Consider the following 5,227-nt stretch of genomic DNA (forward strand, 5'->3'; position numbering starts at 1 on the left):
ATCACCCAGCTCGGTTGGCTTTTCACCCCTACTAACGAGTCATCCCACTCTTTTGCAACAGAGACGGGTTTGCTCAGTGAATAGCTGCTCGTAAGTAGCTCGCTTGGGTTTCGGGGGGGCAAGCTTAAATTGACGTTTTGCTTGGGAAATTCTTGCTAAATCATGATGCAAAAGGTACAAGGATTAGTCTTTGCTGTTTAATGCTTGGCTTGTCATTGCTATTTCATTTTTCCCTTACGGTACATAATCTCTATCGCGTCTTGAGTTGACCTTTCTATCGCCTATACTAGGTTGAATGAGAGAATGCTTTGATTTAGTGGGCGGCATGATTTAGTTAATACAATTTGGTAAAAGAGCTAGAGCTAGGCTTCAAGGCGATCTGGTACAAACAGATATCTTTCAGGTGTAAGCTGAATGCTTTAATTATAGCTACGTCTTGATAGACTAAGTGCACCTTCCGGTACACTTACCTTGTTACGACTTGCCTCATCTCTAGCTTTAGAAGTCATTATGAATAAAATTAGGCATAGCTTGTGAGGAGGGTGACGGGCGGTATGTACGTGCTTCAGAGCCAGTTTAAAGGAGGCATCATTATCCTGCTTTACTGCTAAATCCGCCTTTTAGGAGTGATTTCACACTTCTTGTCGTAAGGTTTTCTATGTTAGAAAATGTAGCCCATTTCTACCATCTCATAGGCTATACCTCGACCTGTCTTACTAGCGGGGGGGTTGCTATTGTGCTCACTGCTGTACCCTCAGTTTAGGGGTGGGCTGACGACGGCGGTATATAGGCTGATTTGGCTAGGGATGGTTGGATGTATCGTGGGTTATCGATTATAGAACAGGCTCCTCTAGGTGGGTTTGGAGCACCGCCAAGTCCTTAGAGTTTTAAGCGTTTGTGCTCGTAGTTCTCAGGCGGATGCTTAAGTGGCAAAAGCATCAGGATTTAGGGCCAGGCATAGTGGGGTATCTAATCCCAGTTTGTGTCCTGGCTTTCGTGGAGTTTTGTTGGTCATAGAGCTAAGGTCATTTTATGGAAGTATTAGATGCATCTTATGCTTATAACAGCTTGGTTGCATTTCAGCCTTAGTTTAAGTGATAATGAAAAACCACTCTTTACGCCGTATAAAGTTAATTTGGGTTTCTTGTGTGACCGCGGTGGCTGGCACAAGATTTACCAACCCTGATAAGTTGCTTTAACTAAGTCAAGTTTACACTTATTGCTTAATATTAATTACTGCTGAGTACCCGTGGGGGTGTGGCTAGGCAAGGCGTTTTGGGCTACAATCTGGATGGTGTGCCTGATGCCTGCTCCTGCTGTCTTTTTAAGGTATTGAGGGCATTTTCACTGGAATGCGGATACTTGCATGTATATATTTGGCAAGAACTAACTGTAAGGTTAGGACTAAGTCTTTTTTGTCCTTGGGTATGTGTAATAGCCGTCTTAACATCTTCAGTGTTATGCTTTATTGTAAGCTACAAGAACCTAAGTTATTTTGGGTTTAGTGGTTGTTATTGGGGTTTACGTTTTAGTTGTGGAACTGGTAAATGTAGGTTTGAGATTGGCTTGGTTAGTGGATTTTTGGTCGTGGGAGGTGATTTAATGGATAACAAAAATATGTTGATTGGGGAGTTGGAGGTGTGAGGAGGAGTTTGATTGGTTGTATGGAGCAGATGAGTTTGTTAAGGTTGTATGTTCTTGTAGTTGAAATTACAACGGTGGTTTTTCAGGCCAAAGGTCTTGGATAGAGGCCAAGCAGGAATTGTTATGACGTATTTTATACTTTTTTTAAGTGTTAGTTTTGTTTTGGGGGGGTTAGCAGTTGCTTCTAATCCTTCTCCTTATTATGCAGTAGTGGGACTAGTGTTGGCGTCTATTGTGGGGTGTGGATGGTTGATGAGTTTAGGGGTGTCTTTCGTGTCGTTAGTATTGTTCTTGGTATATTTGGGCGGAATGTTAGTGGTTTTTGTATATTCAGTTTCATTAGCAGCAGATCCGTTTCCTGAGACTTGGGGGGATTGGCGGGTTGTGGGGTATGGTGTTGGGTTAGTTTTAGCGTTGGGGGGAGGGGCATTTATTATAGGGTTATCCGAGTTACGGTGATTAGGGTTGGGTACGGTGGATAGTGGAGGTGTTTCGTTTGTTCGGTTAGATTTTGAGGGTGCGGCTATGTTTTATTCTTGGGGGGTGGGACAATTTTTAGTTGCAGGTTGGGGTCTGTTGTTAACGTTGTTTGTTGTGCTAGAGCTTGTGCGAGGGTTGTCCCGGGGGGCAATTCGGGCAGTTTAGGGGGGAGGAGGTTCAGGAAATAGTTTAATGAAAATACCAGCTTTGGGAGTTGGTGATAAAGGTTTAATTCCTTTTTTTCTGAGAGGGGAGGGAAGATTTGGGGTTAATCATTGGAGGAGTATGTAGGTGAGGTGTTGGTTGGGGTAATGAGGTTGAAAGAGGGAGGGTAGGTGATTAGGATAATTAGTTAAGTAGATAGATGAGTGGGAGGAAAATAGTGGGGTGAGTTTGTGTATAATGAACGAATGAACAAACGAATGATGAAAGGAAAATAGTGGGGTGAGTTTGTGTATAATGAACGAATGAACAAACGAATGATGAAAGGAAAATAGTGGGGTGAGTTTGTGTATAATGAACGAATGAACAAACGAATGATGAAAGGAAAATAGTGGGGTGAGTTTGTGTATAATGAACGAATGAACAAACGAATGATGAAAGGAAAATAGTGGGGTGAGTTTGTGTATAATGAACGAATGAACAAACGAATGATGAAAGGAAAATAGTGGGGTGAGTTTGTGTATAATGAACGAATGAACAAACGAATGATGAAAGGAAAATAGTGGGGTGAGTTTGTGTATAATGAACGAATGAACAAACGAATGATGAAAGGAAAATAGTGGGGTGAGTTTGTGTATAATGAACGAATGAACAAACGAATGATGAAAGGAAAATAGTGGGGTGAGTTTAGTTGGATAAAAAATTTTAACGAATTGATGATGCAAACTTAGTTAATTGGTAAATTAGGGGAATGGAATGTTTGTAAAATTTAAAATTTTTGTAAAAAATTTTTAAAACAAAAATTAATGATGAAAAGCGGAAAGGTCCCTAGATCATTGCAAAAATGACAAAATTTTTGTGATTTTTTTGCAAAATTGACAAGAAAAAATGAGAAAAATCATGTCTTGCGTGCATTAATTAAACTGCAACTTGATGAGAGACGTAATTGAAGAGCCAAGCCAATAGCGCCTGACGGTGAATCAGTGCAACAGCATGAGACCGAGTAGCATCCTGCATACCATATCATTAATTTACACGCGAAAGTGAGAAAACCGCTCGCCGACCATAAGGCGCACACGTCCACCATATATGGTAGCCCACTGGCGGAGCACTCTGAAGGGCTTATTGAGATCTACCCCAAAAAAAAAAACCAAAAGTTTAGAAAAGAGAAAATGCCGCGATCACGAGGTCCGAGTTGGCCAAGCATCCCCAACCATTAGTAACGGAGCGCAAGTTTAGGAAAATTAAGCAAGTTATGGCCCTGACCGAGGAACCAGAGGCGACAAAGAGCAAGTTATGAGAGCGGGTTTTTAGGGGCAGAAGAAAGAATACACCTGAAGCTGGACATGATAAACATTACTAACGCCGGGTTGCTGGTTTCTCGTGAGGGGTACGATTAATAAATAACCCAGCACTTCTTGGTCAGCGCGTAGAGCAAGGTTAAGTGGTGAGGGGTCCTGAACGGTGGATTCTAGGTCCTGTGACGTTCCTCGTATTGTAAAGGAATTTATGCGAAAATTAACGAGTTTAGGTTTTAGTTCGTTTAGCGGAATTATTCCTAGAACATGACATGGTATGGGGTTAAGTAGAAATGTGCCTAGGTATGTTTATGTCTTGGTTTGGGTTGTATGGGAGAAAGCATGAAAATTTGGTTGGTTTTGCAATAATGGTGTACCCGATTTTCCTACATGGATGTTATGTCTAATGTGGTGGAGAATGTAATGCAAAGTAGTACATACCATAGGGTATGGGGGGGAGGGGGGGGCCCCTCCCCTTGATGGTCGTATTGATTAGAAAGTTGGGGTGCTTGAATATTTTTAGAAAACTCTAAGAAGGGGGTGACCTTCAATCTTTGGTTTACAAGACCAATGTTTTTTATAAACTATTAGAGTAGTTAGAGGTTAAGTATCTTATTTTCTAGGAGACTGGTAATGGGGAATAGAATAAGAATAATTGTGAAGTAAGTAGCTGAGGCAAGTTGTCCAATGATGATAAATGGATGTTCAACCGGTTGACTACCAATTCATGTGAGGATTAGGAGGTTTGTCACTAAGATTCAAAATAGGAGTTGAGAAAGAGGTCGGAAGGTTATTGTTCGTTGTTTTGACATGTGGAGAAATGGGGTTAAAAATAGAATTAGGACGGAGGCAGCGAGGGCTAGGACTCCTCCTAGTTTGTTGGGGATTGATCGTAGAATAGCATATGCAAATAGGAAATATCATTCGGGTTTAATATGAGGAGGTGTAACTAATGGATTTGCAGGAGTAAAATTTTCTGGGTCTCCTAAAAGGTTAGGGGAGAATATAGCAAGTGTTATTAGTGGGATGAGAAGGAATAAAAGGCCTAGAATATCTTTTACTGAGAAGTAGGGGTGGAATGGGATTTTATCACAATCTGAATGGATGCCTAGGGGGTTGTTTGAGCCTGTTTCGTGTAAAAAAGTTAGATGAATGAAGGTGAGGCCTGCAATTAAGAATGGGAGGAGGAAGTGAAGAGCAAAGAATCGGGTGAGTGTAGGATTGTCAACTGAAAATCCACCTCAAGCCCATTCTACAAGTGTTTGGCCAATGTAAGGGATAGCTGAGAATAGGTTAGTAATTACTGTGGCACCTCAGAATGATATTTGGCCTCATGGAAGGACATACCCTACAAAGGCAGTTGCTATTAAAGTAAGCAGAAGAATAATTCCTGTGTTTCAGGTTTCTTTATATAAGTAGGAACCATAGTAGAATCCTCGTCCAATGTGGAGGTAAATGCATATGAAGAAGAAGGAAGCACCGTTTGCGTGAAGGTTACGGATGAGTCAGCCGAATTGAACGTTTCGGCATGTATGGGCAACGGATGTAAATGCTAGGGTGATGTCTGCGGTGTAGTGTATTGCTAATAAGAGGCCGGTGATGATTTGGATTATTAGGCAAATACCTAGAAGAGATCCAAAGTT

At 41.4% G+C, this 5,227-nt stretch overlaps 1 pseudogene; it reads right to left on the reverse strand.

Moving 5' to 3' along the window:
• Positions 1–4,177: 4,177 nt before the first annotated feature.
• Positions 4,178–5,227, reverse strand: LOC120323953 (annotated as a pseudogene).

The sequence above is a fragment of the Pipra filicauda genome, unplaced genomic scaffold, assembly GCF_003945595.2.
Source record: "Pipra filicauda isolate LSUMZ 115617 unplaced genomic scaffold, ASM394559v2 scaffold385_size793830_pilon, whole genome shotgun sequence".
In the NCBI taxonomy this organism is placed as follows: Eukaryota; Metazoa; Chordata; class Aves; order Passeriformes; family Pipridae; genus Pipra; species Pipra filicauda.